General features: G+C 43.6%; 1 protein-coding gene and 1 pseudogene across 2 annotated transcripts in view; one reads left to right on the top strand and one right to left on the bottom strand.

Annotated features, from left to right (window-relative positions):
* MAP2K1 (mitogen-activated protein kinase kinase 1) overlaps positions 1–22,007 on the top strand; it is a 102,018-nt gene that overhangs the window by 24,180 nt on the left and 55,831 nt on the right. The window lies entirely within an intron of this gene.
* Positions 4,450–4,786, bottom strand: LOC129482369 (ATP synthase subunit f, mitochondrial-like; annotated as a pseudogene).

Here is a 22,007-nt window from a genome sequence, read left to right as displayed (position 1 = left end):
AGTGTGTTTGGAGAGAGAGAAAAAATAGTTAATTTTTCTCTTAACAGTTAATCTGAAATGATAACACAACTGTGCCTTTCGGCTCTAAAATCACCATATTTTGATATATAATCCAAAGGCAGGTATCCAGACTGCTGAAGATTATTAAAATGTAACAGTAGGTCCAAGTCTAGAACTTGAAAAAATTTCTCATTTGTCAAAGAAGTTCCAGTATTCTACATTCTCTTGCTAATGAATTTGGGGAGCCTTGGAAGCTGAGCAACTGGTGTGCCATCGACAGGTTTGCGGTCCTCTCTAGTCTGGGGTAGGTCTTAGGTGGGAACTTTTGGGAGGGACACACATACAGTCCAGTGAAACCGTACATGAACTACTCAGGAGACAGATCACTTGGCAGGGATGTGGCAATCTTTGTACATATCTGTTCTGCTTTACCAGCTACATCGTAAGCTTCTGCAGATGGAGAGTTCAGCCTTGATGTCCCATCTCTCACCCAGGCCTGCCATGTACTAGTTGATCAGTAAAAGTAGAATGAATGAAAGCCAGTGTTAGTTTACAGAGCTTCTGTGGGACAGAAACTTTGTTCAGTTGAGTTTCCATCAATACCAAATGCAATGTTATGTGCATTGAGTTTCTTGATAACTATTCTTGAGGTTTTTTTTTTTTGGTCCTTTTTGATTGATTAAGTAAGGCGGGACTGATTGGAGCCCCCAGATGGGACCGAGAAATGCGAATCCTGCCTGGATTGTTGTAGGTAGAGTGCTTAATAGGGGGCCTGGCATGAAGGAAGTTGAGAGTATTATCTGGTCAACTAGAGTTTAGTTACTAGGTTGTAAATGACTATGGCGGGTACAGATGTCATGAATATACTCGGGTCTGAGGGTCTGAAAGAGTTAAAGCTCCTCTCAGAATAGCCCAGGCAGCTCCCAGGAAGTAGCTTCTTAGGCAGGATGTGGCAAACCAGTGGGTAAATGAGAGCCCATCTCCTTTGGAAGAAAAGGAAGTAGGTGGGGAGAAGTGAAGAGGAAGAGCTTGGTAGAAAAATCTTTTTATCTGCTTCTTTTTTAAGTGCCAGACAGACCCTGCAGATTTTTGACCAAAGTGACCAAAGTCCTAAGAATGCCAATAATACTGGTTTTGCTATTGTCTTTTCCCTGCAGCTAATAACTCAAGTTTAAGATCCACTAGAGTGTTGTTTCAATAGATTTTGTTTTCTAATTTTGATCATTGGTGTATTCTTTAGTGCACTTTCAAGATTCACAGCGAATGTGGTGTCATCCAAAATCACATTCTTTTCTAACCAAGGATAAGTCAGAAGAAAAGATATACATATATTAGAAAAGTATCTCTTTAATGTGTTTACCTATTTATCCATTTTAAAACACATTCCCACCCATTCTCTGTCCAGGTGCTCATAACAGTCCCTTGTGATACAGGACAAGAGTGTGCTTCCATTTAAGGCAGGAGAGAGATCTTGCCCATGGTCAGATGACCAGTTACCAGCAGAGTTAATAGAGGACTCCAGACCCTCTGACTTCAAGTTCAGGGTTGTTTCCACAATTTTGGTTCTTTTTGTTAAGAATATAGTTTATACATTGGAGACAAATTATTGATGGAGGCTGCAATTTTGCAAATAAAAATAGCCCTCAAAAATCCAGTAATGTGTATGTGAAATGAAATAGGTGAACTGAATTTGGTGAGCTTTAGTGTTGCTGTAAAAGCAACTATCCTTTGTAAACTTATTGCATAGATAATAATGTAAATCAGTGTTGTGTTTAGGAATCAGCTCCAGGACTATGGTTTGATATGTGGAAACACCTCTGCCTTTGCTGTGGGCTGGTAGACAGAATGGGCTGGACTCGGCTATACTGTGAAAGGCTTCTTTGAGCTGGTTCTTTGACCAGGTAATGAAAACGTTAAGCATCTAAAAATGAAGTCTTTAGGAGGCTTCCAAGGATCTGGAAAGCTGAACTCAGCAATTTTTAGACTTCAGTTTTCTGGACAGCTCTTCTACTCAAGGAAGCCAGTATCTCCTGCATTTGTGTAGCTCTTGACTCCATTTCTTTGAAGGTTTCAAATGATAGTGTTTACACTTACCCGGATATCTACCCTGCTTGAGCACATAATTGGTGATTTGGCCCAAAAACTGCATACTTAGATTGCATCCTGGTCACACTGATATCTTACATGCATTTTAGATATTTAAATATTAAAACAAATATTCTTATGGCAATTTTTGTTTGTTTTGAGATGGGGTCTTGCTGTATTGCCCAGGCTGGAGGGCAGTGGCTGTTCACAGGTGCAGTCATAGTGCGCTGCAGCCTCAAACTCCTGGCTTCAAGCCATCCTTACATCTCAGCCTCCTGAGTAGCTGGGACTACAGGTGCATGCCACTGTGCCTGGCTCTTGTGGAAATTTTATTTATTTATTTATTTTATTATTATTATTATTATTTGACAGTCTCTCTCTCTGTCGCCCTGGCTGGAGTGCAGTGGCGTGATCTCGGCTCACTGCAACCTCTGCCTCCCAGGTTCAAGCAATTCTCATGCCTCAGCCTCTCAAGTAGCTGGGACTACAGGCGCCCGCCACCATGCCCAGCTAATTTTTGTATTTTTAGTAGAGACAGGGTTTCACCATGTTGGCCAGGCTGGCCTCGAACTCCTGACCTCAGGTGATCCACCTGCCTCGGCCTCCCAAAGTGTTGGGATTACAGGCGTGACCACCACGCTCGGCCCCTTGTGGCAATTTTTAGAAGCTAGGATGTCAGGCTGCTCTTTGCTGAACCCTAGATATCCTGAAGCATTCTGGGCTGGTGTCTAGGACCATCTTGATCCTAAGGGAATAAGCTTGACTCTTCTCTTCTTGGTGCTTCAGCACTGCATTTTCCTCAGTGGGATTGGAACAAGCATTAAAGCAAAACAAAAAGTTGTAAATGAGACTTAGGGCAACTAACCTGCTCTAGCCAGAATGAAAAATTTGTTGATGTTTAAAGTTCTCTGACCTCCCTGTGTCTACCTGTTCATAATACTAAAACAAATTATGAACTTAAGTAATAAGAAAAAAGATTATGGCAGATTTCACACAGCTAAAATAATTACAATAATTCAGTAACCACAAAAATATTTCTCACTGCAAATTCTCATCCATTTCTCTATTGTAGGCATTTTTTGTTTTGTTTTGTTTTAGTGTTTATTGTATACCTCACACTGGGTTAGACTCAAGTTTGAGGGATACTTCCAGCTTAATTGAGGATATGAGCATGTAATTGCAAGGCATTGTGACACACGCTCTAACTCCCATAGCACAGGCTATGGGAACTCAAAGGGTGAGTGACTAACACTGTCTAGAGGAGTGAAGGACTGTATCCCCAAAGCAGGGATCTGGGCCTGTCTTGGGGTTTTTGGGTCTTCTGTTTTGTTCTTATTTTTTTTTCTTCTTCTTTTTTTTTGTAAACTTATTTATGATGAAGAGACTTTTTTTTTTGTTTGTTTACACTTGCCCTTTTGATATCCTCTGCATTCGTGGCTCTTGTCATCATCTTAGACTTGTGAACCTGCCTCAGGTCTCTGTTAGGAGTTTCTGGCCTATGTGGTCAGCCATATACTGAGTAGCTCCACACGTAGAGCCTGCAAGTTATCTCCAACTCACTTTTTCCAAAAAATAGATTTATAATCCTCTTGTCACCTGTGATGACTTCTCATGCTAACTACCCAGAGTCAGGCAGACCTTATAGGTTAAATGCACAGTCCTCTGTAAGACTGCCCTTCATAAGACTGTTACAATCTTAGGGGTTTCCTGACCACACACACTTCTGTTGAACTGGCTACAAATTGGGGGGTTTTCACTATCCTCTCAGGTTCCATAGTTTGCTAGAGCAATTCACAGAACTCAGGAATGCACTGTACTTCTGATTACAATTTTATTATAGCAAAAAGGGTACAAATCAGGAGCAGCCAAAAGAAGAGGCATATAGGGTAAGGCCTGGGAGGGTCCCAGATGTAAAGCTTCTGGTGTCTTCACCTCTTGGAATCAGGGCACAGTCACTCTCCCAGTACATTGATGTGTAACAATATGCACAGATTATTGTTAACCAGGGAAGTTCCCCTGAGCTTCAGTGTCCAGAGTTTTTACTGGGGCCCCATTACATAGGCACGATTGATTGAATCATTGGCCATGTGATTGAACTCAATCTCTAGCCCCTTTACTCACTGCAGGTTAGGCTGTATTACCTGGCTCAGAGCCCCAACTTGTAATCAGATGATTGGTCTTTCTGGTATGGCCAGCCCCCATCCTGTGTCTTTTTTTTTTTTTTTTTTCCCCCAGTCATCTTTTATTTGGAGGTTAATTCCCATTAGGATATGAAAGGATTCAGCAATGAACGAGATTGTATTCCTTATGGAGGGGCTCGGGCCAAGAAGGTCATGGCGGGGAGTGCAGAGGATGCCCTCTTCTTCAGTAGTACTTGCATAGCCACTTGTGCTTGAGCTCCTTGTAGGAAAGGCAGTAGCTGAAGAGCACGTAGCCTGCCAGCACCATGGTAACCCCTGAAATGCTCCCCTTCTTCATGTTGATGCACTGCTTGTAGTACCGGTAATAACCTCTTCAAAACGCTCCGGCAGTGCCACTATTGCTGAAGTCCTGCATCAAGCTCCAGCTTGGCAGCTCCCCTAGTTTGACCTCCAGAAGTTTCTTGTTCTTCACTGGTATGACCGATGCCATCTTGGAGTCCTTGTGTCCACTGTCCCTGTGTCATCTTTTTAAGCAAACTGTGGGCCCACATTGAATCACCTTATTGGCATAAACTATCAGGGCCCACTGTGAATAATGAAGACACTTCTATTACTTGAGAAATTCCAAAGATTTAGAGGTTACCTCCAGAAACCAGGGACAAAGGCCAGCCAAATTCTTTATCATACAACAACCTCCTAACCCCCAAAGCTGTCTAGTCCTCATCTTTGTGATGTGGTAAATGAGATCCCCCTGGATGCCCAGCCAGAAACCTGGCATCACCCTCAACTCCTCCCTCCCTCCCCCCATATCCAGATCATCACCCAGTCTTGCCAACTCTGCCTTCAGTGTCTGTCGCAGCTCTTTATTGCCTGGCTGCTGTGGTGTTCAAACTCTCGTCTTGTTTTCCTTGTTGCCTTCAAGCTGACTTCCCTGGCTTGGCTCTCCCATTTCTAAGTTGCCAGACTCTTGGTTCCAAAATATAAAACTGATCTTGTCACTTTCTTTAGAATTTGCTGTTGCAGAACAATGTGTGTATTATAATTCCATTTTTGTTAAACAAAACATACTATATATATTCACTGGAAATGTATTTCAAAGAAATCTAGAAGTGTATATATTCTACAGTGTTAACAGTAGTTATCTGAGGGAAGGTGGAACATAGAGTTTTACTTTAGACTATACATTTCTAGACTAGTTGGATTTTTCCATAATGAGCACACATTAGTTTTTTTAGGCCTGGTAATATTACAGAAGTCAAATTACAGAAGTCACCCTAGCTCCCCACTCGCCTTCTAAACCTAATTCTTTAGCATGGTGTGCTGTGCCTTTCATGGTCTAGCTCAGTTTACCTGCAGCCCCATCTCATCACTCACCTGGATGCATCCACTCTCAGGATATTCTCAGGATTAAACTTGGGGATTACGTTTTCTGACCTTCACTTTCCCTCTCTTATCTTAGATGGAATTAGGGAGTTTTTCTGTATGTTCCCATAGCTCCCCATGCCTACCTTGCTTTTAGCATTTTGACCTACTCTACCCTGTAGGTTGTTGTTATACTTGTTGTATAGTTGTTGCTGTACTTGTTAGTATCCTTTCCTGTGTTTGGCTTACATTGTGATACACACACCCCCACAATCCCCCCCAAACACACACCCACCCACACACCCACCTTTCAGACTGCCTTGTAAGGACAGGGATCTTGTTGTCTTCATAGCCTAGCCTCTAGTATACATAGTGCTTGTCATGGAGTAGACGTTCCATAGTAAATCTGCATTGTATTTTCACAGTTGTAGGCATAAATGGATGTAACCCAGAGATCCACTCAAGTTACCTATCCCATGCCCTTTTCTAGATTGGAGCACTCCCCGAGGTTTAGATTCTCATCTTCAGTTGTGCTGTGGGACTCACATTTCCCTTTCCTTGTTTTTTCTCTTTGTGCTCTGTTCTTGAACTAGCTTGGAATTTGGCCCGTTTTCATTGGTTTCCACTAAACAACAGTGAGAACAAAATATACACAAAGCTATTTGTGTGCACAGCAGATTGGACTTGGAAGGTCTGGGGTGGGGAGGGTATATTATATTACAGCAATACAGGTAACTTAAAATCTAATGGTATTAGGTGTCTTTGGACTTAAATGACCTTTGCTACCCTGCCATGGTACCTCCTTTCCTTCTGCTCTTGCTGCTCTTAACGAGTCCCCAAACAAGTTTTTCTCATTTTATTTTGCAACATAATTCAGCTCTCCAGCTCCACCTCTACATGCTGTTCAGGCCTGCTTCTGTCCACCCCAAGGCTCAGGAGCAGGCCTTTCTAAACTATGGGCAAGCTTTCTGGTTCTCTAGTAGGACCAGATCCCACTGTGAACAGGTATTGTTAGCCCAAAGACTTATTTCCCCACCCCACATCTTTTTTCAGAAGACAGAAGCAAGCACTATCAGTTTTGATTTTTTTTTTTTTTTTTTTTTTTGAGACGGAGTCTCGCTCTGTCGCCCAGGCTGGAGTGCAGTGGCGCAATCTCGGCTCACTGCAAGCTCCGCCTCCCGGGTTCACGCCATTCTCCTGCCTCAGCCTCTCCGAGTAGCTGGGACTACAGGCGCCCGCCACCACACCCGGCTAATATTTTTTGTATTTTTAGTAGAGACGGGGTTTCACCGTGGTCTCGATCTCCTGACCTCGTGATCCACCCGCCTTGGCCTCCCAAAGTGCTGGGATTACAAGCGTGAGCCACCGCGCCTGGCCAGTTTTGGTTTTAATTAAGTTTCTTTCTGTGATATTACTTCTTCTAGGTTGGTTTTGACTTTACTAGGCCAATTGCTGTTAATTTGATGGTCTAACTAGTAGTTTTCTACCCCTAGTTTAACATGTTGAATGTTGGCCAGATGCAGTGGCTCACGCCTGTAATCCCAGCACTTTGAGAGGCTTAGGTGGGTGGATCACCTGAGCCCTAGAAGTTTGAGATCAATCTGGGCAACATGGTGAAACCCCGTCTCTACAGAAAATTACAAAAATTAGCCAGGCATGGTGGCGCGTGCCTATAGTCCAGTTACTTGAGAAACTGAGGTGAGAGGGAGGATCTCCTGAGCCCAGGAGATCAAGGCTGCAGTGAGCCATGATTGCACCACTACACTCCAGTCTGCGCAACAAAATGAGACCTTGTCTCAAAAAAACAAAAAACCAATGCTTAAGTGAGCACCTGTATTGACTTCCAGTCCTGATCCTGAAATCAGGATTCCCTGAAGGTTGTTGGAAAGTGATCTGGGGGTAGGGTTTTTTCCCAGAGGTGATGCGTGCTCAGGGATGAGATTTGCTGACCCTCCTGTGTATATTTGGGCAGGGAGAAGGGTCCAGCTTTAACAAACAGCTGTTCTTGTATATAAGGGGGAAGCAAGTCTGGAGAATTGACAATTTCTCCTGTGGACTAGAATTGGAGACATATTTTGAGTGCTGTGTTTCATCTGACTGTATCTTCCTGCACTTAGGTGTGCTTCTGGGCACTGGCTACTGACCTTTTGCCTTGGGGACTCGACCGTCCTTATGGTTCTGTTAAAGGTGGAGGGTGTTCGGGTTCGTGGCGTCTTGAACAAAGAATTGGACAAAATGCACAAAGCAAGGAAGGGACGAAGGGATTTATTGAAAATTAAAGTACCCTCCACAATGTGGGAGTGGTCCCAAGCATAGGAGCTCAAAAGGCCCCGGTGCAGATTTTTTGGGAATTTAAATACCTCCTAGAGGATTCCATTTGTTATGTTGGGTATGCTCTATGTAAATGGAGAGGTTGAAGTAAAGTTACACAGTCATTTGCGGCCTGTGACCTATGGAGAGGATATTTCCTGTTATAGCTGAAGTGTGAATTGGCCTTATGTTCCTACCTGCAGACCCTATTTTCCTGCCTCAGTTCTGAGTTACGAGGTTTAACTGATTGGGTCACATTGGATCCTGTACCTTCTCCCTCACTGAAGAGCAAACTGCATTCCTGATTAATAGACCAGCACGGGCCATTATTATACAGGCAGTTTCTAAAAAGCTCTTTTTCTTTTTTTAAATTTATTTAAACTATTTTTTCCTCATTATGACTGGAAGGATAAAAGATATTTTTCCATATCAGCTTCTGAAGAACGGGGAATGGATAATGTCCAGTACGTTATCTTTCTAAGGCCATAGCCAGCTTGTCCTTTCAGTAACAGCCAGCCCCACTGTTTAGTGGTCACCACCAGACCCAGGGCTCCCTTTGTTTTTCTGATGCTGACCACATTTTTTTTTTGAGACGGAGTCTCGCTCTGTCGCCCAGGCTGGAGTGCAGTCGCGCGATCTCAGCTCACTGCAAGCTCCGCCTCCCAGGTTCACGCCATTCTCCTGCCTCAGCCTCTCCGAGTAGCTGGGATTACAGGCGCCCGCCACCACACCCAGCTAATTTTTTGTGTTTTTGGTAGAGAGAGGGTTTCACTATATTAGCCAGGATGGTCTTGATCTCCTGACCTTGTGATCCACCCGCCTCGGCCTCTCAAAGTGCTGGGATTAGAGGCGTGAGCCACCGCGCCTGGCCTTTTTTTTTTTTTTTTTTTTTTTTTTCCTTTTTTCTTTTGTTTGAGACAGAGTTTCACTTTGTTGCCCAGGCTGGAGTGCAGTGGCTCAATTTTGGCTCACTGCAACCTCTGCCTCCTGGGTTCAAGCGATTCTCCTGCCTCATCCTCCTGAGTAGCTGGGATTACAGGCATGCACCACCATGCCTGGCTTCTTTTTTGTCTTCTAACCTCTGTTTTTTTTCCCCCTCTCCCTCCAAACTCCATCACTTTTCCTTTTGTACTTCTACAGAAGCCTGATCCTTTAAAAATTATCTGGCTGGGCACGGTGGCTCACACCTGTAATTCTAGCACTTTGGGAGGCCAAGGCCGTTGGATCACCTGAGGTAAAGAATTTGAGACCAGCCTGGCCAAGATGGCAAAACCCCGTCTCTGCTAAAAATACAAAAATTAGTCGGGCGTGGTGGCGCATGCCTGTAATCCCAGCTACTCGGGAGGCTGAGGAAGGAGAATTGCTTGAACCTGGGAGGTGGAGATTGCAGTGAGCTGAGATTGCGCCACTGCACTCCAGCCTGTGTGACGGGAGCGAGACTCCATCTCAAAAAAAAAAAAAAAAAAATTTTGTATGTGGCTAATATGAAACACGTTTTATATACCGGGGCGGAAGGAACCATAGGCTGTCACTTGTTTTAAGCAACAATATGACACCCCGTGTGTGATTCAGGATGTTGTTCAATATTTGAGGAAAGTCTATGTGAGTGGGTGGTCCTCATGACTCCAGAGGCTCCTCTGTGTGTGTGTATGTGTGTGTTTTTCAACATGACTGCAGAAACATGTTGTGGGAAGGTAATTTATGTGATTTCAGAAGACTGTTTGATTCCTAGGGGGTGTTTTTGTTTGCTTGTTTGTTTCTTTTTAAAGGATAGGAATGTGTGATTCTTATTCTACCTGGGATTCTTTTTAATCAAACCTGTTTTTATGACATAAACAAAAAAAATGTCTGTTGGCTTGGAAACTACCTGATTTACAGTGAAATTAAAAATAAATGCCTTGGCCAGGTGTGGTGGCTCACACCCGTAGTCCCAGCACTTTGGAAGGTGAGGTGGGTGGATCACCTGAGGTCAGGAGTTCAAGACCACCCTGGCCAATGTGGTGAAATCCTGTCTCTACTAAAAATACAAAAATTAGCTGGGCATGGTGGTGGGCACCTGTAGTCCCAGTTACTCGGGAGGCTGAGGAATGAGAATCACTTGAACCGGGGAGGCAGAGGTTGTGATGAGCCGAGATCGCGCCAGTGCACTCCAGCCTGGGTGACAGAGCAAGACTCTGTCAAATAAATGAATGAATGAATGAATGAATGCCTTTCAGCCATGCACAGTGGCTCACACCTGTAATCCCAGCACTTTGGGAGGCCAAGGTGGGTGGACCACTTGAGCCCAGGAGTTTGAGACCAGCCTGGGCAACATGGCAAAACCCAGCCTCTACAAAAAGTACACAAATTAGCCAGGCATTGGTGGCCCAGCTACCCCAAATGCTGAGGTGGGAGGATCACCTGAGCCTGGGAGATCAAGGCTGCAATGAGCTGTGACTGCACTGCTGCACTCCAGCCTGGGTGACAGAGTAACACCCTGTCTCAAAAATAGAATAAAATAAATGTCTTTCAACCTGGGAAAGCTGATTGAAAAGGTAAATAAACACCTGTCCTTTCATTTTCTTGTTTTTTTATTTTAGGCTTTATTCCCCTAATACTTACTCTTGGCATATATATATATATATACACACACACACACACACACACATACATACATGTGCATATATGTACTTACATATAATAATGTACAATTTTATATATATGTACACATATATACACACATATACACACACACACACACACACACACATATACATATATATTTCTTTTTCTGAAACAGGGTCTCACTTTATCACCTAGGCTGGAGTGCAGTAGTGTGATCTTGGCTCACTGCAACCTCGACCTCCTGGGTTCAAGCCATCCTTCTGCCTTGGCCCCCCAAGTAGTTGAGACTACAGATGCATGCCACTACACCTGGTGAATTTTTGTATTTTTTGTAGAGATGGGGTTTTGCCATGTTGCCCAGAGTGGTCTCAAACTCCTGAGCTCAAGCAATCCGCTTTGGCTTTCCAAAGTGCCAGGATTACAGGTGTGAGCCACCTTGCCTGGCCTGATTTATAATCGTTTTTTTTTTTTTTTTCCTTAAGTGCTAACTGCGAGTTAATGGCTTATAATATTCTTAATCCTAATTCTATACCATTGTCGCTGGGCGCAGTGGTTCACGCCTGTAATCTCAGCACTTTGGGAGGCTGAGGTGGGCAGATCACTTGAGGTCAGGAATTGGAGACGAGCCTAGCCAACCAACATGGTGAAACCCTGTCTCTACTAAAAAAATACAAAAATTAGCCTGGCATAGTGGGGCCTGTAATCCCAGCTACTTGGGAGGCTGAGGTGGGAGGAACACTTGAACCAGGAGGTGGAGGTTGCAGTGAGCTGAGATCGTACCACTGCACTTCAGCTTGGGTGACAGAGTGACTCCATCTCAAAAAAACAAAAAACCAAAAAACAGCAACAAACCAATTCTATACCATTGTTCCCAGAGTAGCCCCTACTAGAATGCCCTTTCTCTCTTTTTTTTTTTTTTTGCTATCTCATTATTTTATATCATTCTAGACCAGTTTGAGCCTCATATCCCCACAAAACTTACTCTAGCATGTCCTCAACTACACAGCCGCCTGTTTTCTAGGCCCTTTGTTGGAATTAGGGGAACTGTGGTACAGTCATTGCCCCAGAATCTCTTTTGAAGTTGGTGGTGAAACCATAAAAGCAATAAAGGTAATTAACTACATTGTGCATTTTCCCCAGATTATTTATTGCATGAACAACATGAAAACACGGGGATTAAATCACCTTTTACCCTGCCACAGCAACTGATTTCATCTATCTGTTTCCTTGCAGTGCTTGTTCGTATACATTCATTTTTTCCCCTCATAGGTAATACAATATAATTCATTTGCACTTAAGAGTGTTTGATTGTCAAAATTTCTGATACCTATTAAGTGTGTGTGACTTTGGATAAGTCACTTCTCCTGAGACCCAGTTTCTCCGTCTAAACCAGGGGTTTAGACTACGTGTCCTGTAAGGCAATAATCATGAAAATATCTTCTGTTTGTGGCATATTTCACAGTTGCTTGAACATTTGTATTGGTATTCTTTACCATAACTACATGGGATTGAGTGGAATATGATATTCCTTTTTTACAGATTGGGAAACTGAAACTAAGGTAGCCAAAGAAAACACTCTTAGGTGAAAATGAATTATACTGTATTACCTATAAGGGAAAAAAAGTGAATGTATATGAACAAGCACTGGAAGGAAACATAGATAAATGACTTTAAGGTTGACTTTTTTTTTTTTTTTTTTTTTTTTTTTTTTGAGACGGAGTCTCGCTCCGTCGCCCAGGCTGGTGTGCAGTGGCGCAATCTCGGCTCACTGCAAGCTCCGCCTCCCGGGTTCACGCCATTCTCCTGCCTCAGCCTCTCCGAGTAGCTGGGACTACAGGCGCCCGCCACCACGCCCGGCTAATTTTTTTGTATTTTTAGTAGAGACGGGGTTTCACCGTGGTCTCGATCTCCCGACCTCGTGATCCGCCCGCCTCGGCCTCCCAAAGTGCTGGGATTACAAGCGTGAGCCACCGCGCTCGGCCTAAGGTTGACTTTTTATCTCTGGTTTTTAGCAGTTTGACTATGATTGGTCTAGGTGTGGGATTTTTCTTTAAGTATTGCTTAGGGTGCCCTGTGTTTTTTTGATCTGGATGTTTGTTGTTTTTTGTTAATTTTGGGAAATTCTTGGCCTTTATCTCTTCAAGTATTTCTTCTGTCCTGTTCCCTCTTGTTCATCCAAGACCCCAACTACATATATGTTAGACGATTAGTTCTTGTCCTACAACTCTTGGATGCTCTGTTCTGATTTCTTTTATTCTTTTTTTTTTGCTTTAGTTTGGTTAATTTCTTTTTTTTTTTTCCTTTTTGTTTTTTTGAGACAAGGTGGTCCCAAACTCTGGGCCACCAGTGGTCAAGCTGGTCTCAAACTCTGGGCCTCAAGTGGTCCTCCTGCCTTGGCCTGCCAAAATATTGGTATTACAAGCATGAGCCACCGTGTCTAGCCTCCTTTTAAAAATTTCTGTTGACCTATCTTCAGGGTCACTGATTGTTCCCTCAGCTCCGTGTAATCGGCTAATGAGCCTGTTGACCTGTGATGCCATGTTTTTAAAATTTCTAGCATTTTAATTTGATTCTATTTTTAGTTTCCACCTTTGCTGAAATTCCTCATTTGTTCATGCATGTTGTCTACCTTTAACATATTAAGCATGTTATTTTAAGGCCCCTGTCTGATAGTTCCAACATCTGGGTCATCTGAGTCTGGTTCTGTTTATTGCTTATCTCTTGATAAGGTTGTTTCCCCCGCCATCCCACCTCCCAACTCTTCTTGATTTTTGTGTTTTTCTTTCCTTTTTTTTTTTTTTTTTTTGAAACAGAGTCTCACTCTTTTCACCCATGCTAGAGTACAGTGGTGCAATCTCGTCTCACTGCAACCTCCCTCCTGGTATTAAGCAATTCTTCTGCCTTAGCCTCCTGAGTAGCTGGGATTACAGGTGCCTGCCACCATGCCAGGCTAATTTTTTTTTTTTTTTTTTTTGAGATGGAGTTTCACTCTTGTTGACCAGGCTGGAGTGCAATGGCGCAATCTCGGTTCACTGCAACCTCTGCCTCCCAGGTTCAAGTGTTTCTTCTGCCTCAGCCTCCCGAGTAGATGGGATTACAGGCATGCACCACCACGCCCGGCTAATTTTATATTTTTAGTAGAGATGGGGTTTCACCATGTTGGTCAGGCTGGTCTCAAACTCCCGACCTCAGGTGATCCGCCCACCTCGACCTCCCAAAGTGCTGGGATTACAGGTGTGAGCCACTGTGCCCCACCCATGCCTGGCTAATTGTTTTATTTTTAGCAGAGATGGGGTTTCACCATGTTAGCCAGGCTGGTCTGGAACTCCTGACCTCAGGTGATCCACCCGCCTTGGCCTTCCAAAGTGCTGAGATTACAGATGTGAGCCACTGCACCCAGCCATGTCTTGTGCATTTTTTTTTTTTTTTTTTGAGATGGAGTTTTTCTTTTGTTGCCCAGGCTGGAGTGCAATGGTACTATCTTGGCTCACTGCAACCTCCGCCTCCCAGGTTCAAGTGACTCTCTTGTCTCAGCCTCCTGAGTAGCTGAGATTACAGACATATGTCACCATGCCCAGCTAATTTTTATATTTTCAGTAGAGGTGGGGTTTCGCCATGTTGGCCAGGCTGATGTCGAACTCCTGACCTCAAGTGATCTGCCTGCCTCAGCCTCCCAAAGTGCTGGGATTACAGGTGTGAGACACCATGTCCAGCCCGTGTCTTGTAATTTTTGATTGAATGTTGGATATTATGTAGTGGAACAGAGAATTAGGTAAATTGTCTTTATCCTCAGAAATGGGCATGCTTTTCTGTCATGCTGTTAGTTTGTGTTAGGCTCTTAGCCAGAGTTGAGCTGGGTTTGGGCTTTCTTTTTTAATATTGTTAACTTAAATGCATCACATGCTTCAAATTTCTCCAGTAATGGGTTTTTATCTTGCACTTAGTGGGGAGCCTGAGTTGCATAGGTTTATTTTTTTCTCGATTTTCCTACTGCTTCTTCAGCTCTGAACTGTCCCTTAATCCTTTGCCACAAAGGGACTCTTTCTCTACACTCTTGCCTCTTTCCTAGGGATAAGCTGCAGTTGCTTTTTAGTGGTTCTTGGCTTGAAGTAGAGGTAGGGAGGTTCTCATTGTCTTGATCCAGTCTCAATCTTTTTTTTTTTTTTTTGAGACGGAATTTTGCTCTTGTTGCCGAGGCTGGAGTGCAGTGGTGCAATCTCGGCTCACTACAACCTCTGCCTCCTGGGTTCGAGCGATTCTCCTGCCTCAGCCTCCTGAGTAGCTGGGATTACAGGATGTGCCACCAAGCCCGCCTAATTTTGTATTTTTAGTAGAGATGGGGTTTCTCCATGTTCGTCAGGCTGTTCTCAAACTCCCAACCTTAGGTGATCTGCCCGCCTCGGCCTCCTAAAGTGCTGGGATTACAGGTGTGAGCCACTGTGCCCAGCCTCCAGTCTCTTAGGATTAGAGAATTTTAGCACTGGACAAAACTTTAAAGACCACCTACTTTAACTGCCTTATTTTAACTGTAAGAAAAACTACAGAGAAGTGACTTGCACAAGTTCACAAAGTAAGTGACTATTAGAGTTGAACCCAGGTCTTCTGACTCCTAATGGCTTCACACCTATTTCGCAGGCACAGAGTAGCCACAAGTGAGTATAGACCTTGGGTTTGGGGTTTTCCCAACATTCTTCCCCTTCCTCTGTATGGCAGCCAGACTTTGCATTGTATCTGCGGCAGGTCTTGGGTAGGAGACAGTTTTCTATACCTCCTTCAGCAGTTAGTAGACTTTTGCTTTTTGTTGGTGTTGAGCACAGCTTTAGGCTTAGATTCTTCATCAACTAGGAGAAGCTGTGCTTCAATACAGTCATTCTTTTGCATGGTTCCTAATATGCTTCACTCAATTTAGCAGAATTTTTTTTTTAACCTCTTCTTGATGCTAGCTGCTTGTGCAAATCACATCTTGGCCGCCTACTCTTCACTTGCTGACAGATGTGTAGGTGAGAAAAGTCTCATAGTCATTGTTCCTGAAAGAAGCTTCCAGACCCACTTCCAGGGCCAGTGACATATGCAGGAAATCAGCTGCTTCTGGGCTAGGACAGAGCAGGTCTTTTTTTTAGTGGGGGATGGTGGGCGGTGGGGCAGGGGACATTCAAAATTTATTTTCCAACAGACAGATAGCATCAGCAGGTACAACTACAAGGGTATCTACATAGATCATACATTCACAAGGCATTATTAGTTCAACAGCGAGAAAGCCACTGGTGTGTTTTCTGTAACGATATCCCACTTCACAGTGTAAACAGGTACTATTATTGTGTTCACTTACAATTCCGGAAGGAAAGGCACACCTTGCAGCGGGGAAGAAAAGGAGAATCCTAAAGTAAGGTGCAACAATTAAGAGACAACACTTTGGCTAACAGTCTTGGATCCACATTTCAGTCAGGGCCTTCCACATAGAGGGGAAAGAGTTTTCTCTCAGAAGTTAGAATCTTTCTTCCTCCTTTCTTGTTAAACCAAGAGCAGTGTTTAATTTGCTCAATATTACATGTACAAAAGGAGATTAGAAAAAATGCATCACAAAACCATCTTGAACGTTCAGCTCTTCCTGCCAATACATCAACTCTTAGGTTTTAGACAGGGCCTGGGAATACTTCAGTGTTTTTTCTTTTCTTTTTTAAGTGAAAGCAAGTTTATTAAGAAAGCAAAGGGATAAAAGAATGGCTACTCCATAGGCAGAGAGCAGCCCAGTAATCTTAAAATAGGAAAATAGACACTATGGCTACAAAAAAATAAAAAATAAATGAGGTAGATAAAGCTTTCACACCCAGGACTTGCCTGTTGCAGCTTCATAGCCTTCATGAATTCATCAAGAAGACAAAAAAAAAAAACAAAAAGCCTTTATAATTACTTGGCATAAGTCGCACCAAGAAAATTCAACAAAAAAATTAGCATGTATACCCATGATAGGAAACATATCCTTCCATGAGTTTCTTCTCAAGAATGAAAACCCAGTTCTTCAGTAGAGTAGGCACTGGCAAACTAAGTCACCTGAGATTTCCTGCTCAGGTGCCCTCCTCTTCTGGGGTTCAGGAAGAGGAAGGCATCTAAGAAGTGTGGGAAAGGACATTGGCACTCTCAGGGCAGAGCTGGTCTTTCACATTGTGGTGAAACTACTAGAAAGAAGAAAAACATGCTTGTGGCTACTCTGTGCCTGTGAAATAGGTGTGAAGCCATTAGGAGTCAGAAGACCTGGGTTCAACTCTAATAGTCACTTACTTTGTGAACTTGTGCAAGTCACTTCTCTGTAGTTTTTCTTACAGTTAAAATAAGGCAGTTAAAGTAGGTGGTCTTTAAAGTTTTGTCCAGTGCTAAAATTCTCTAATCCTAACATATTCTTCTGTAGTGTTGCAAGGGTAGAACTCTGCAGCTAAATACCAAGGCCGTGCTTTTCTGCAAGCATAGTGGTTAGCTTCCCGTGTTATATGGTTTGAAGCCCTGGTCATTACTTCTTGCCTGCATATAAACCCCATTGACGATGATCTCATCTTGTTTTTCCTTTGAGAATAAATTGATTGTTTTGTCTTCCCAGGTCTTTGAGAATGCATAAGTTCCAGCACTAGAAGGCCCTCAGTGAAGTAACGAAAGGAGTATATACAGCTAAGGGCAATTTAAGTCAAAATGTGATAATAAGTAAAAGGTGGTTGTAGAAATTAAATGAGAGTGAAATATTTTTTTAAAAGTTGGAATCATCTAAATGCTAAATGCATATTTAATATTGTTTTGCTATTGTAATCTAATTAGTTAAAAAGAATAACATTTGGGCTGGGAGTGGTGGCTCATGCCTGTAATCCCAGCACTTTAGGAGGCCGGGGCGGGCAGATCACGAGGTCAGGAGATCGAGACCATCCTGGCCAACACAGTGAAACCCCGTCTTTACTAAAAATAAAAAAAAGTTAGCCGAGTGTGGTGGCGGTCACCTGTAGTCCCAGTTGCTCAGGAGGCTGAGGCAGGAGAATGGTGTGAACCCAGGAGGCGGAGCTTGCAGTGACCCAAGATGCACCACTGCACTCCAGCCTGGGTGACAGAGCAAGACTCCATCTCCAAAAAAAAAAAAAATAATAATAATAACATTTGATAGTATTTATTGAGCACCTACTGTGAGCTAGATGAGTGTGGGTGAGCTCCTTTAGTCTCCTGACAACCCCAAGTTGTGTTTACTACTGTTAGCCTCATTTTACTGATGAAAAACCTGAAGCTTAAGGCTTTTAAGAAACCTCTCTGGCCAGGCGTGGTGGCTCACCCCTGTAATCCCAGCACTTTGGCATGCGGAGCCTGGTGGATCACAAAGTCAGGAGTTAGAGACCAGCCTGGCCAACGTGGTGAAAACCTGTCTCTACTAAAAATACAAAAATTAGCCGGGCATGGTGGCAGGCACCCATAAACCCAGCTACTTGGGAGGCTGAGGCAGGAGAATCGTTTGAACGCGGGACGTGAAGGTTGCAGTAAACTGAGATTGCGCCATTGCATTCCAGCCTGGGCGACAGGGCAAGACTCTTATCTCCAAAAAAAAAAAAAACCTCTCCAACTTGACATGGCTATTCAGTAGCCAAATAGGGATTCATACCCAGATAGCCTGACTCCCAGGTTCGGGTCAGGGTACATTTTTATGTATCATAAAAGCATAGTTGATGAATTCTCAGAAACCGAACACACCATATAACCAGCCCTCAGATCAAGAACAGGGCATTACTAGCACCCAGGAATTCCCCTCCTTCCCTGTATTAGGGTTCACCAGAGAAACAGAACCAACAGCAGTTGTGCGTGTGTGTGTGCTTGTGTGTGTGTGTGTGTGTGTGTGTGTGTGTGTGTGTGTGTGTATGAGAGGGTTATTGATGTTTATTTTAGGGAATTGGCTCATGTGATTGTGGAGGTCTGATAAGCCTAAAATCTGCAGGGGTAAGCCAGCAAGCTGAAGACCCAGGGTAGGGTTGCATGCGGTTCAAGTCCAGAGGCAGGCCACCAGCAGAGTTCCTTCTTTTGGGCAGGTCAGTCTTTGTTCTCTTAAGGTTTTCAACTGATTGCCTGAGGTCCATTCACATTATGGAGAGTAATTCACTTTAATCTAAGTTTACCAATTTAAATGTTAATCTCATCCAAAAAACCCCCACAAAAACCAAAAACATTTTCACAGAAACACCATGGCCCAGCCAAGTTGACACATAAAATTAACCATCACACACCCCCTCTTGGTTACTTCCCCCGAAGGGTAATCACTTTCCTAGTTTATAATTGCAAAGATTAGTGTTACCCTTTTTTGAATTTTCTTTTCTTTTTTTTTTTTTTTTTGAGATAGGTTCTCACTGTTGCCCAGGCTAGAGTTCAGAGACGTGATCTTGGCTTACTGTGACCTCCGCCTCCCAGGCTCTGGCAATTCTCTCACCTCAGCCTCCTGAGTAGCTGTGATTACATGCACATGCCACCACGCCTGGCTAATTTTTATATTTTTTGTAGAGATGGGGTTTCACTATGTTGGCCAGGCTGGTCTCAAACAACTGGGCTTAAGTAATCCTCCCGCCTCGGCCTCCCAGAGTGCTGGGATTACAGGTGTGAGTGAGCATGCCTGGCCTTGAATTTTCGATAGGTGGAATTACATAGTATATTAGTCTATTTTCACACTGGTTTATAAAGAACTGCCCAAGACTCGGTAATTTATAAAGTAAAGAGGTTTAATTGAATTACAGTTCTGTATGGCTGGGGAGGCCTCAGTAAACATACACTCACGGCATAAGGCACAGGGGAAGCAAGGGCCTTCTTCACATGGTGGCAAGAGAGAGAAGTGCCAGTAGGGGAAACGCCAGACACTTACAAAACCATCAGCTCTCATGAGAATTCACTCACTGTCCCAGGAACAATGTGGGGAAAACTGCCCCCATGACTCAGTCACCTCCCTCTCTCAACACATGGGGATTACAATTTAAGATGAGATTTGGATGGGAACGCAGAGCCAAACCATATCATATAGTACATACTCTTTTCGTGCCTGGCTTCTTTCACAGAGCACGTATACACATTCCTAGAATTTGATTTCCTATAGGTAGTTGAACAGCTTCTCTTAGAGTAACCTGAAGGATTGAGGTATGGGAGGGTATAGAACACCTTCCCCAAGATGTTGTCTGGGGCTGTCCCTTGCCACTGCGTCTGCACTGCCCAACACAGATGGGCTAGCCTGGGGTGGAATCTGGAAGTTGGTTAGCTGTGCTTTTGGCACCCTCTGCCTTTCTCTTTCAGGTCCATTCTCCTTTCCTGTCTTACTACTCCTTATATGCCTAACTCTCAATCCTCAGCCATCCATGGTTTGACTGTTCAGAGACCCATGGTGCCAATTATTTTTGTTCTCACATTGCCCCCTGTCCATTGAAGCTCCTCAGTCCCTCAACTTGAACACGCCCCCATTCTTATTCTGTACCTCCTCAGATTACTGTCACATTGACGGACTTGGACCTCAGAGATAGACAACTTTTCCCTTCCCTCCTCTCCTCCTTCCCATATACTTTTCTTATGGGTATGGAACTGAGGACCAGAAAGGAAGGTAACTTACCCAAGATCTCACAGATGGGTAAATAGGGGTAGAAGGTGTGGATCAAGGGATTGTATGCAGCCTTTATCTCTAGGTACTGGTCTCTCTTACCTTGGGTCTGTCTCTTTTGCCTCTCCTTTCCTCTTTCCCTGCTACTTGACTTGTTTCCTGCCCTAGTAACATTCCTGCTTGCCAGATGCCACAGGGGAAGGAGAACTTTACAACTCCCTGGGCTCTCTGGTAAGAACACCCACCTGCACGGGGACCCTTCCTCTCCTTCCTACAGTGATTGGTTGTCATCCTCTTCCCTTCCTTCAGTGTACCCTCCTGGCAGAGCAAGGCTAGAGCAAGGCTCAGGTTGGGTGGCATGCAATTGTGGCTTATTTCTGTTTGGTGTGTGGCAGTTTGGAGATCCCATTTCTTTTTCTGGACATCACCCCCCTACCTCTTTCCGTCATTCCTTAGGCCAGCCTCTAAATTCGGTGACCATCAGGGTTGGAAAGGGCAGTGTGGGGCCTTGAAAGGAGCTCTCTCCTAGGAGTTAGGAGACCTGCCAGCCGTGAACTGTGTGAACTTGTCCCTTTGGACCTCAATTTTCTCATCTGTAAAATGAGGGTTGGATAAGGTAGTCTTCAAGTTCCCTCCCTGGGATACATTTTATGCTGCTGCTTGATTTAAACCACTGAACCACAAACGAAAGGTTCCAGTTGCGACAGTGTAATTAGGCTTAGCAGATGGGTGAGATGAGAGGAAAGACATGTTCTTGCCCATAGGATTATCCTTTCCCACCCATTTCCTTGCGCCTCACTGGTGTTTTCAAAAAGCAAATGACAACCCTTGTTTTTCTCTGCATTCCCATTCAAACCTATGTTCTTCTTTTATCTTGATGAACTTGTATTTACCGTTAGACAGCCATGATGCAGAATTCACATTACAGTGTGTGGTTCTAACTCTGCCATGGTGAATGTGATGGCGGTTGGAGCCGATCACAGCTGGTCCCTGGAGAGAGGGCTTTGTGTGTCAGATTTATTGTGCTGGAGCTCAAGTTTTGTTTTGGTTTAGTTTTTAAATCCCCAGTGTCAGTTTTGCTGATTTAAGTTAAAACTAAAGATTGTGAAGGGAGACAGAGACAGGTTCATGCCCTCTGAGTTTTAGAGATTGGTGATATAGTTGTTGGGTGAGGGCCCTCTCTGTTACATCCTTTGCTTAAAACATTTCACCTTGGAAAGGCAGAAATTAGCCTTGTTGAACTTCAACTCCCTCTGCAAGAGGAAGAAATACTGAATACTGTTACATTATTGATTGATATCTTTTTAATGAGTACTGAAAGCCACTACAGGATCTTCGTTTCACTTTCAGATAAAATGTTTCATCTTTCATTCTCTGGAAAAAAAAAAAAAAAAACGAGTATTTTAAGAATAATTAAAGGCAGTAGTTTCTGGATCCTGCTGTTGCTGCCTTGGCCTCTCCTCCCTTTTCTCCACTTCCCCTCCTCTCCCTCTGTATTAGTGTAGAAATGTGTCAAAAATTTCTTGCTTCTTCCATTAGTTTCTATTTTGACCCACTCCAGTGAATGAAATAAGCATAGAATTGTTACTTCTGTTTTACAGAAGAGAAATCCTTATTTTTTTGTTGTTTTTATTTTTAAGTTCAGGGGCACATGTGCAGGATGTGCAGATTTGTTAACATAGGTAGACCGGTGCCATGGTAGTTTTCTGCACAGATCTTCTCATCGCCTAGGTTTTAAGCCCAGCATCTATTAGCTATTCTTCCTGATGCTCTCTCTCCTCCCCAACTGACAGGCCCCAGTGTGTGTTGTTCCCTCCCCTGTGTCCGTGTGTTCTCACCATTCAGTTCCCACTTACAAGTGAGAACATGTGATATTTGGTTTTGTATACCTGCATTAATTTGCTGAGACTAATGAC

This window comes from Symphalangus syndactylus, chromosome 5, assembly GCF_028878055.3.
Source record: "Symphalangus syndactylus isolate Jambi chromosome 5, NHGRI_mSymSyn1-v2.1_pri, whole genome shotgun sequence".
NCBI classification, from domain to species: domain Eukaryota; kingdom Metazoa; phylum Chordata; class Mammalia; order Primates; family Hylobatidae; genus Symphalangus; species Symphalangus syndactylus.
This window is presented reverse-complemented; position numbering and strand designations above follow the sequence as displayed.